This window comes from Armigeres subalbatus, chromosome 3 (assembly GCF_024139115.2).
Source record: "Armigeres subalbatus isolate Guangzhou_Male chromosome 3, GZ_Asu_2, whole genome shotgun sequence".
In the NCBI taxonomy this organism is placed as follows: domain Eukaryota; kingdom Metazoa; phylum Arthropoda; class Insecta; order Diptera; family Culicidae; genus Armigeres; species Armigeres subalbatus.
This window is the reverse complement of record NC_085141.1, coordinates 423,138,791-423,151,388: the sequence shown is the minus strand read 5'-3', so window position 1 is coordinate 423,151,388 and position 12,598 is coordinate 423,138,791. Positions and strand designations below refer to the sequence as shown.

General features: G+C 40.6%; 1 protein-coding gene across 1 annotated transcript in view; it reads right to left on the bottom strand.

The window, feature by feature from the left end:
• Nucleotides 1–10,393, bottom strand: part of LOC134227377 (uncharacterized) — a 317,006-nt gene extending 306,613 nt beyond the window's left edge. The window contains 1 exon segment of the mRNA XM_062708795.1: nucleotides 10,375–10,393. The gene's annotated coding sequence lies outside the window, so the exon portion shown is untranslated.
• Between the last annotated feature and the right edge of the window lie 2,205 nt (nucleotides 10,394–12,598).

Here is a 12,598-nt window from a genome sequence, read left to right as displayed (position 1 = left end):
GCCTTGAACCGAGCGAACCAAATGCTTGAATTGAAAGAAGGAGTCATATCCTCTCTTGACGTCTGCCGGGAAAATGCACCTTTTCAAAGAAGAAGAATATCTTCCCGTATCTTCAACCAAGCAAATTCCTTAATTGAAAGAAGGAACCATTTCGACTCTATGACACTACCCATAATTCCATTGCCCATAATGCTATTAACCCGAATGCCATCAACCCGAGTAGAACACTAACCCTAATGAGCCAGTACCCCGAAACCGAAACAGTCCTGATTTCAAGTTTATAACTTACATTTATTTTACGGCTCTAGTCGAGTAAATTACACAATTTTTACGAGAATTTTTATCGTTGATCCGTACTTATTTATTCATCCGATAGTCACAAGGTTCACAATGTTAGACTCGCGATTCGTTTCATCAAGCTAGAACTGTTTGAAAACAGTATAGAACGAATAGTTCTCGTTCTAAAATCTCCCATTACATATCATGTGCTGCCTTTGAAGACTGTTAAAGCTGAGGTGAGAATTTCGCAGCACATTCTCATGCTCAATGCAGGGAGCTGGAGAAAATTTTAGCCCACCTCGACTGGGCTTGAGACGGCTCGCAAACATCTATTTAAACAGAATAAAGGGGTAGAAAAGTTGCTTCTGAAGTTTGCCGGCGATATACCTTACTGTGACAAGAAGGGCATGGCGACAAGACCCTAGAATGAGAAAATCTCTTCTGTTCGTCGAATATGCTTGTTCCTCCTATGGCAAGGAACAGGCATAGTTTCGTTATACCTTGCAAACGCGATCATTTAAAGGAGGTGTTATCTCTTCTGTTCGCCTCAAACCGGGCAAATAGCAAGCATTTTCAACTCTGTTCGTTTTAAACCGAATAAATGCGTTTACTGAAAGAATGCATCTATGATTGCCTCAAATCGGGCAAATGTGTTCATTAAAAGAAGACATCATCCACTATGTTCGCCTCATACCGGGCAAATGCATTAATCTAAAAAAGGCATTGTCATCCCTGTTCGCATTAAACCAAGCAAAAGCATTTATTAAAAGAAGGAATTATCACCTATATTCGTCTTATATCGGGCAAATGGGTTCATTAAAATAAGGTATTACCAACTCTGTTCGCCTTATATCCGGTAAATGTGTTCATCTAAAGAAGGCATTATCAACTCTGTTTGCCTTAAAACGGGCAAACGCGTTCATTTGAAGAAAACGTTATTAACTCTGTTTAAGCATATGCGGTATTTCGAAAAATTTCGTTTCAGGTGGTTCGAAACGAAATTCCGCGGAATTTCGCGGAATTTTACCATGGCGAAATCACATTTCTTGATTTCGTTTCGTTTCGTAAAATTACAAAAATTTCGCTAGAAAAAACTAGCTTCTAACGAAATTTAACGGAATTCCGCGGAATTTCGAAACAAATTTAAACTTAAACCATTCTTTATTTTATTAAAAATTTTGGCTGCACCGCTGAACAAAATCGTTAAGTTGTTTTCAAAATTTTAGGTTATACAGTTTATTCTATTAACGCTTACTACATAACCCCATTCTTAGTCGACAAATACGTATGTAGTTTGCTTCTATAAAACGTCTTCAGTGTTTCCAAGTTTCAAATTTATATTTTGTGATATTTTTTACTATTTGTACAATATTAATGCGGAATCGATCGTGTTGCTGCTGGTCATGGGACGGCCGCTAGTCCGGGAAAACGCGAAGTGAAAAAATCTACCTCACGTAGCAGAAATTTGTTTAACCAGTGTATAATCGATGTTGTAGACGCTGATCACGCCAGCTAGTGTAGGAGAACGCGAAGTGATAAAACTAATGTCTACATCAAAGAGCACAGAATTATTTAGTGCGGCATCGATCGTATTGTAGAAGTTTATTAAACGAAGCACATGTGTTGGATTGACTTGAAAAACAGTTTTCGTCTTCTTGTTTTCAAATAACTTTGTTTACAATAAATATTCAGTCGCTTACCCAGGGGCTTCACATGATTTTTTTTTTCTCTACTAACCAACGATTCCTTTCCCGTAGCGCTCACGGAGATGCAGAGCATTCCTCGGTCTTTTATAACAGCGGTTCTCAACCTGGGGTACATGTACCCCTGAAGGTACTTTCGCCGGGCCCAGGGGGTACCTCGGACGAACTGCTTAATGGCGGATGAATTACAATTTTAATCCAAACTTATTGATAAAGTTTTGTATTTTTTTATTTCTAAACTTTGTCTTGTACATAATACTCAGTGGTCCAAAATATGAGCCGTCGAACTGGTGGTCCAAAATACCTCCTTTATCCTATGCATGGCGATCAGTAAATCATGGCCTATTGAATCCTGTCCTCCACAACCAGTACAATGGATGAAGAGATGTGGGACAAAAGATCAAAAGAGCAAAACCTCGAATGAACAAATTTAAAAAATCTTCTATGCAATCTACCGGGTCAAAACAGTATGTTGAATAATATGTTAAGAATATGATTCTTAACTAAAATCTAGAGTCTACAGATTCGAAAGCCTCCATTTGAAAGACATGAAGACTTCGTCCCGAAAAGCTCAGTTGCTTCGTTGCAAGAGAATTGGAAGCATCCTTTTGCGCTTCTTGGAGGCCTCCTTCCAATCAGCCTTTCAAGTGACCCGGAAACATTATTATAAGATGTTCAAAAATTTCTTTTAAGAGGCCCGGAAGCCAAGCTGTTTTTCTAGAAATTTCCTTTTATTTCTGCTTATTTTAAAAGCCTCGGATCTTTTTAAGGGGCTCGGAAGGGGTTTTTAGACAGGATTTCGACAGCCTCATTTCAAAAGGCTCGGAAGCCTACTCTGAAGAGGGTTGGAAGCCTCCTTTCTAGAGGCCCGGAAATCTTCTTTTGAGCTTTCTTCTTTAAACTTTCTTTTTTTTCTTTTCTCCTTCTTTTAAAAGGCTAGGAAAGCTCTTTTCAAAAGGCTCGGAAGGCCTCTTTCAAGAGGCTCGAAGTCCTCCCTCAAAGAGGGTCGGAGTTCTTCTTTCAAGATGCTTGGAACCTCGAACCTTATTTCGAAAGCCTCAGAAGCCTCCTTTCAAGAGGCTCGGAAGCCTCCTTTCAAGAGGCTCGGAAGCCTCCTTTCAAGAGGCTCGGAAGCCTCCTTTCAAGAGGCTCGGAAGCCTCCTTTCAAGAGGCTCGGAAGCCTCCTTTCAAGAGGCTCGGAAGCCTCCTTTCAAGAGGCTCAGAAGCCTCCTTTCAAGAGGCTCAGAAGCCTCCTTTCAAGAGGCTCAGAAGCCTCCTTTCAAGAGGCTCAGGATCCTCCTATCAACAGGCTCAGCACCCTCCTTTCCAGAGGCTCAGAAGCCTCCTTTCAAGAGGCTCAGAAGCCTCCTTTCAAGAGGCTCAGAAACCTCCCTTCAAGAGGCTCGGAAGCCTCCCTTCAAGAGGCTCAGGCCTCCTTTCAAGAGGCTCAGAAGCCTCCTTTCAAGAGGCTCAGAAGCCTCCTTTCAAGAGGCTCAGAAGCCTCCTTTCAAGAGGCTCAGAAGCCTCCTTTCAAGAGGCCTCAAGCCTCCTTTCAAGAGGCTCAGAAGCCTCCTTTCAAGAGGCTCAGAAGCCTCCTTTCAAGAGGCTCAGAAGCCTCCTTTCAAGAGGCTCGGAAGCCTCCTTTCAAGAGGCTCGGAAGCCTCCTTTCAAGAGGCTCGGAAGCCTCCTTTCAAGAGGCTCGGAAGCCTCCTTTCAAGAGGCTCGGAAGCCTCCTTTCAAGAGGCTTGGAAGCCTCTTTCCAAGAGGCTCGGAAGCCTCCTTTCAAGAGGTTCTTGATGTAAGAACTTAATTTTAATTGGGAAATTCAAAAACAAAAAATGAAAATTACAGAAAAGTTTATGGAGAACCATATATTCCGTTAGATTTCAGGTCCATTTCTGATATATTTCTAGCGCTAAGATTATTTTCATTAACAGCAAAAAAAATCATAGGGGATACCTCAATTAATGCAAAAATTCGAAGGGTACCTCTCAAGAAAAAGGTTAAGAGCCGCTGTTTTATAACAATGAGTGTTAAACTAATTTTCCTCTTCTAAACCTAGATTGACTGTAAGGACGACTCCGAAGCAAGTATACAATAAGAATAACTTTTGTATCCCTAGAATATTATTTAATTGGTGAGCTGTGCAAATTTGCTGTTTTTCGGACAATCATGATTGGCAATTATGATGTGTACAGTTCATCAAGCTAAGCTCTTCTTTGACTATTTCCAAAATATGTAAGGAACATTGAAGATTTGTGGGCATTTCTAGATCTTCGCATAGAAATTGCAAAAAAAATCCAGAACGGGTTGAAAGATTAAATTGCTGAAAGTTCTTTACTTATGATTGCTTTTGGCTCATACTGACCATAACAGTTGACATAACAGATCTTTGTGTATTTTAGAAAGGTGCACAGGATTCTTCTAGTGAGCAAATGTATGCTATATATATATGTGCACGAAAAATACGAAGGAATAAGTTTTGGCTGTTACGCCCTTTTCAAATATCAATTCTCTATCTGTGTATGCGCCTGACAAATGTGGATACATAATTGAGTATCCCACTAAATAAAAAAATAAATTTAAGCATAAATTTTCTGATTTTGAAGTAGCTCAATACTATAAAACCACGCTGGCAAGACAATATGAAGTATGTTCCAGCATAATTACATTATTCTTAAGTGAACTAAGGTTTTAAACGAAATTTGAATCGGTATATGAAAAATCCCACAATTTCTAATTTTTTTTTATACTTTCTGATATGAAAGCGGCATAATGCTGGGTTATTGCCTTATCGCCAATGGTATATGCAAGAATGCGGTGATTTATCACAGACTGCCTCTTCTGTTATTATAACTCTTTTGGTCGTTTTACAGTTATTTGACTTCAAATTGCGTACATAATGTAAAACCAATTTGATCAAAATTCCGCGGAAAAAAAATTGAAATTTCGTTTCGTTTCGAAAAATTTCGAATCAAATGAACCTTGATTTCGTTTCGTTTCGAAGTTTCGAAAGTAAATCCATATTTCGTTTCGTTTCGATCCGAATCAACATATACATTTTAAATTTCGTTTCGTTTCGTTTCGTTAGGAAAAAGTGTGTTATCGCATACCCTTAACTCTGTTCACTTTATATCGGCTGCATTTGCGTTCATTAAAATAAGACATTATCAACTCTGTTCGCCCTCAACCGGACCAACGCATTCATTTAAAGAAGGTGTTATCTCCTATGTTCGCCTCATACCGGGCAAATGCTTTCATTAAAATAAGGAACGAACTCTGTTCGCCTTATATCGGGCAGATGCTTTCATCTAAAAAAGGCATTATCAACTGTGTTTGTCTTAAAGCATTATCCTCTGTTTGCCTTATATTACACAAACACATTCATTAAAAGAAGGCATTATCATCTCTGTTCGCCTTAAACCGGGCAAATGCGTTCATTTGAAAAAGACATTGCCTCCTCTGTTTGCTTTATACTGGACAAATGCATTCATCTAAAGAAGGCATTATCTCATATTCGGGGTACCAGGATGGAGTCACTATTCCTATTCACTAAATAAAGGAACTATGTCGTCTTTTACCTTTTGCCGAGCAAATGCATCCTCTGAATGAAGGAATCTCACTTCCCTTGCCTCTAATCGAGTAAATGCTTAAATTGAAAGACGGAACCATGTCATATTCTGCCTTCTACTGGACCTTCTGCCATCCTCTGAAAGGATCATATCTTCCCTCGCATTAAACCTATAAAATGCCTGATTTGGAAGAAGGAAGCATATCGTATTTCGCCATCTGCCGGGCAAATGTATCCTTTGGAAAATAAAACCATATCTCCTCTGATGCAACTGTCGGAAAGATGCATCCTTTGAAAGAAGGGATCATATCCTCCTTTGCCTTAAGCCGAGCAAATGGCTCAACTGAACAAATAAATAAAATCTTCCCTTCGAAATAATCAATTTAAAACATCTCTCTTATGATGTTTAAGTGACAATCATTATAAATAATTGAACATATTATGCATAAGTTTCGAAATTGATGATTACACAACTATTATGCCAAATGACTATTATGCCAAGCGGCCATTATGCCAAACGGCCTTATGCCAAACGGCGTTATGCCGAACGGCGTTATGCAAAACGACTTTATGCCAAATGACCTACCACCGTCTTACATACCTCTGCTCTTCCCAGTAGCAACGGAAAATCCTCGGACCCTGATGAGGCTGGATATCTCATGGTCATGGAAATAATATTGAATTAATAGAAGAATTGTGATGAAATTCCGAATCTAAAAATCATAATATGGTAAACAGGAGCCACAGACAAACGGACATAACAAATGGAACATTTTCCGATAAATATCATCATGGCGGTCACATCAACTTGGGCAAATCACGAACCAGTAAGTTCGTGTTGAATGAAATAATCTCGAGTGATATGTCTGTTCGTATGTAAAATAACTATTTTGGAACTCCCTTTTCAAGTTTCGTGGTTACTAGTGGATCTATGGGGAAGCAGGACCCTTGCTATTTTTGTTAATACCATTGCTTTTACCGAAAAGACACACTTTGCAAGTTCAGCATTGTTTCATTCGGAGGAAAGGCGGTTCGGCCGAGAGTTATTCGACCGAAAGCCACTTGATCCATGGTCACTAGGCCGAAAGTTGTTTGGCCGAATATGTCATGAAAACCCATCTGGCAAAAAGTCATTTGGCCGAAATGGACAAATGAAAATGTCGTTCAGCCGAACTCCTAATTTGACCTATAATGCCATTTGACCGAACAAGTCATATGACCGTAAATGTCGATTGTTAGAAGGGTCATATTGCTAAACATGTTGTTTGGCCGAAGAATGGTGAATGTGAAGTACTAAGTGATAAAAGATAATAATAATTGAGGAATCAGCTTGAGCTTGAGCTTGAGCTTGATTGACTGCTCGTAGTTGCTACTCCATTATGACCAGATCAGCTGTTCTTGCACAGGGAACCAACAGATGTTTGCTTGGGACTAGCACACATCTTCAATGTACAAGTACTGGTGATCTCATTTGTCATACTGGCGCCTGCCACGTCAGAATGCAAGTCAATGTAGGGAAGGGGGAGGAAATGATGATGCAATCACTCGCCCACTGCAAGCCGAATATACCTCTGCACTTGCTACGAGTTGTTCATGCGGAATTTGTTGGAATTTCTGGGTTAGGTTGGAGAGGCAGAGGTCCGTCTTGGTTAACGAGCTGCCAATGTGATAGATAGGAGAAGGTAACTGATGGAGGTTCAAATTGGATGTAGGAAACGAGCTCTATAGTTCATTTCCAATTCTAGCAGATTACTGATAGAATACTCAAGTTGAAGGTACAGGAATAGTAATGGAAACGGTATGGAAGTCCATTTCCAGTTCTAGCGATTGCTAGAACATCATAAATAAAGAGAAAGATACAAAGTAGGAGAATGGAACGGACCTGGGATTGAACCCACGACCTCCTGCGTATGAGGCAGAAGCAGTAGCCTTATGACTACCAAGCCCGCTTTGAAACAAGAGAGATCACGCACTGAACTGATTAATTTTATTACCGGCCGCGCAATGCAGAACAGAATAATTCGGCCGACCGCGCGATCGTTCTGCTGTCCGGAACATGATAGAACACGCACTGAACGCAGATAATAATAACTGAGGAATCAGAAATAAAAACTGAGAAATGAGAAGAGAGAGGTGAGAAGTGAAAAGTGACAGAGGATGAGTGAGAAATAAGTTGCATCATATCATTTATTCTTGTCATAAGACGAGTTTGTACAATTCCATTTAATTCCACCACTTTATTGTACCTTTAACAGATACGTATTACGGTCCATCTTTAGTGACTCGACTCGACTGCTCGATTTGGTCGAGTATCGGTCGATTTGATGCGGTCGAAATACGTATCTGTTAAAGGTATAATAAAGTGGTGGAATTAAATGGAATTGTACAAACTCGTCTTATGACAAATAAAGACATTCCAATAAAAGCTCACAATAATTTTCTTATCATTTATTCTATTTCTCACTGGTTACTTCTCACTCCTTATTCTCATATCTCGCTGTGAAAAATTGGAAATGAAAAGTGAGTAGTGACTTCAAATGTTAGATGTGAGAAATCTTATTTCTTATTTCTAATTTCTCACTCCTCTCTCGTTTCAAACAATTAGGGATAAGTGAGACGCCTTACGTCCAACATTCTACTTCGTACTTATTACTTCTCAGTGAGAAATTAAAAGTTACATGTAAGAGACAAGAAGAAAAATGATTGAGACGTAAAAATTCGGAAGAATTTCCTGTGGTAATTCGGGGTAATTTTATGTGAACATTGGAAGGAATTTTCCGTTAAAATTCGAAGAAATTTCTCATGGAAATTCGAAGGCGTTTGCCCATATAAATTCGAGAGGATAAAAATCGTGGAAATTCCGAAAAAATTTCCGTGTAAGTTCGGAAAAATATTCGTTGAAATTCTGTGAAAGTAAGGAAGAATTTTTCATGGAAGTTCGAAAAAAAAATCTGTGGAAATTCGGAAAAAAAATCTGTGATAGTGAGGAAGGATTTTCCGTGGAGAGTCGAACAAATTTTCCTTGAAAACTAGGAAGAGTTTTCATGGAAAGTCGGAAGAATTTTCCGTGGAAGTTCAAAAGAATTGGAAATGTGGGAGAATGTCTCGTGGAAATGCGGTAGAACTTCTCATGGAAATGCGAAAGAATTTCTTGTGTAAATTCGGAATAATTTGGAAGAGTTGGATCAACCATCTAATGATTTGGCGAGACAAAACGCTCTAGAGACTCTAACCTGTGATGTACAACGCGTCTTTTTGCCTTCATGATTTCTTCGGTAACAGAACAGCACATCCCCTTATAGAAATGTGAATATTTTCAAATCTATCAAAGTTAACTTCAAATTAAGGATGTTATGTTTACAATTTATCATGTAATATTTCGATACGGTTCATCAACTCAGTTTCACTGCCTACAACAAAAATTAACATAAACAAAGTTAGATACTAAGCTTTAGTTTTCAACAGCATCTTTTTTTTTTTCGATACGACCATGCGCAATGATGTATCAAACTGATATGTTCGTGGGAAACAATGTATAACAGCTGATGGCAGGTTTATTGCCTACCTGCAAATATTTGGATTTTGATACAAATCATTATAGGTTTGAAATGAAGCAAATAGAAACAGTGTTTGAAAATCCACAACATTCCCTTTATTTTAAACCAGATTAATTAATCTTAATGATGAAAGAGAATGCCGGGGCTAATAACGTATAAAAATGTCTTCACATAAAAAAAATGTAAATTTTTGATTTCTTCAAATTTGTGACAATAATTCAACACTCATCTCAATTTCAAGTCATAGTCAAGTCAAATCAACTCAAAAACTGATTAATTATAAGCTTATTCGCCTTCAATCACAATTTCCCAATTAACTTCACGATCCCAAATCAATCTCCCTTATAGCCCGGGATCATGTGCCCCAAAATAACTCGATAATTGTTTTATTGAAATAGTTTGAAACTCGCTCGAGAAGAAACGCGCATATAAAACCCAGCACAAGCACACAATCGAACCCCGTAAGTATCTTATCGAACTCAATCTAAGTTCGACGAGGGATGATGGTTTTTCGGCATCTCGTTCGTTAACCCAACCCACCCGAGCCCCGACACACGAGATGCGGTTGTTTACAGCTCGCTGATAATCTGTCTACTTGTGTGCACTTCTCATCAAAATCCTTCCGCTTCCCACCGCCCAACCCTTCCCCTCCTCAATGGCAAGCAACAAAACCGCCGTGGCGCTTTCTGGCAGTGGTTCGGTAAAGAAGCTTAAGCCATCCATGTTGCTTCGTTCTGGAAAATACTGAATTATTTATACCCCCGGACCAAAGAAGTGGCATCACATGTATACTAAACCTTCAACCGAGATCTCATCGAACGTAACTTCCCCTCCAAAGCCACCCCACCGCACGGTGAGGTTGATTTGCTCTGTACTGCTGATGCTGTTGCTCCACGTCCGTGCAGTCCAACTAATTCGGCCACTGTTGTCGTTTGAAGGAAGATTTAACGGACTTGCGGGATGGAGCGAGGGACGAGTGGGGTTCTTGCTTAGATTGGACAGAGAAATGACCACTGAGAGTATCGAGAGACGTTTTCGCGTTGTTCCAAAATAGCCACTTTTCACTCTCCAGAGACATTAGCTCTGTCTCGGAATGACTGCATTTTGGACAACGTTTCTTCTGATTTCTTGGAACGTCACCAGCGAGGAAAAGTTCACCGAGCAGATTTTCTTCGTTCCACATCCGCCTGCCCAATCCACCGTTGTCACTCTTCGTCGTCCTCGCGAAGTCAACACACAGGCACACATACAGACACGTACGCACGTATTCGGATTCGCGTGAAAGCTGAAGGCAGAATCTTCTTCTTAGCACTGACTGACTGTCTCGATTCACAGATGTCGATTACCAGTGGCCAATGCCACCAACGAAATATCTGGCCACTGGTACACGGTGCGGTCCCCGAGAAGATCCGAGATGAAAATCAATTTTCACTATGCACTGGATCTCTCTGGGCTCTCACAATATTGATTTTATGAGCATCAAAAATTCATCACACACAAGCTGATTTTCCCGAGCCAGGCAACACACGAGACGAGAAGAAATTTGCGCTTTCGCACTTCCTCCGCACTCGATGCCGATGTTCATAGGAAAATCTTTGCAGAAACTCGGCCAAATCCATACACTTTCTCGTGCTACTGCTTCTTTCTACTTGGTAAAATTCTTCCAGTCGTGAGTCTCGAAAATAATTCAGCAGAAAAAAAAACTCGCTAAATTACATCAGCGTTTAACGGCCTTCTACGATTAACAAAAAAATAACCTCACTCAAGTACCATTAAAGTAGGCGAAGAAAAAATGCTAATTCTCACTTTTTTTACAACACACTATTTCACGCTTGCTATGATTCTCCCACGAATCCGTCTAAACCATGCTCTAGATAGAGATTTTCCCCAGTGGGTTGGAGGAAAGCAGCAATATGTACACAATGCGCGGGTTCAACTTGAGCACTCTGAAAAACCTTCGACTTCGCACACGTCCGCCGCAAGACTGATCCGTCGCACACCGAGACACTCCGTCAGAGACGGTCACGGTTATTTTCCTCCGTCCTCCTTGGGAAAACTCGTCGCGGAAAATGCCTTCCCGATTTCCACACTACTCACATTTCACTCAGAGAAATGGCAGCCCGCAGTAGAGCACTGATTCTGCACCAACACAGCAAGCAACGGTCTAATCTCGCTCACACGCACCGCGAGCGCAGTAATATGGTTTCGTTTCGAGTTCGATGTGGCCCCGCAGGAAGCGCAAGGAAGTTTCGCTTTCGCTAGAATCGGCAGTTGAAAATAAACTGACATCGTAACTGCCGACCGGAGGTGATCCAACTGCTCGCACGCTGACTGACGGTGGCGCTCACCTCTTGGCAGCGGAAAATGCGGCCCGAAGGAAAACCGAAAGAAACGGTCAGCAGCATGAATGGGCCATGGGAATTCTTGATGGGCGAGTGCAACGTGGATCTCACTCTCTATGCGCGTGGTGAGTGAAGCGTTATCAGCAGCATGATGCTTGAGGGAAAACCGTACACAAACATATAGGCGACTTTGACAGCTAAGACGGTGCACTTGCATGTGGCCCGATGACTGCTGCAGCCCCAGTTAGCATATTTAGCAGCATAGCAGACGACAAGTCGGTAGGGGTGAGAATGAGAGAAAATGTGAGAATGGGCCCTTCCGCGCTACCGTTTCCATCATTTCTGGCGATCACAGCAGGTTGGATGGTTGTTGGTGCTCCACGCTTCAGTGGGCATGAGAACATCCTGAACGGTGTGATGAGTCGGGAAGATCGAATTGTATGAAGAGTATTCAAAATGTGTATAGTGAAATGCATGACCTTAGGGATGCTTAAGTTTCATATTATCTTGCACTACAATTCCTAGATTCAAATACAGTTTATTTAGAGAAATACCCGTTTTCACTTATTTTTCATTGATTTTTAAATTTAAACATTTATTATGAATAAACATTTGTTTTTAGAGGAATGTTTTTATTATTATCCATAAAACGATTTTGATTCCACCAGTTAGTAACTTTTTTTGTAACGTATTTCGACGTCAACAATTACGCCGCTGTATTCAATGTCTCATCCTCCTCCTTCCTTCTATGGCTCTACATTCCAACTGGAACTTGGCCTGCTTTTCAACTTAGTGTTCTATTAGCATTTCCACAGTTATTAATTGAAAGCTTTCTATGCCCGCCAATGCATGAGTATGTATCTTGTGTGGCAAGTACAATGGATACACTATGCCCAGGGAGTCAAGAATGTTTCCCACCCGAAAACATCCTGGACCGGACCGAGAATCGAACTCGCCATCTCCGGATTGGCAATCCTACGCCTTTGCACGCAAGGCTAACTGGAGACCCTAAAGTGTGTCTCATAAAGGACTCGAAATTGGTGTCGTAGTCGAGGAATAGTGCTAACTCGTCGTATAACAAGCGACATCAATCTTGTTCCAACTCACAAGTACAGAATGGTGTTTCATGGGTGGCCTTACGGTATT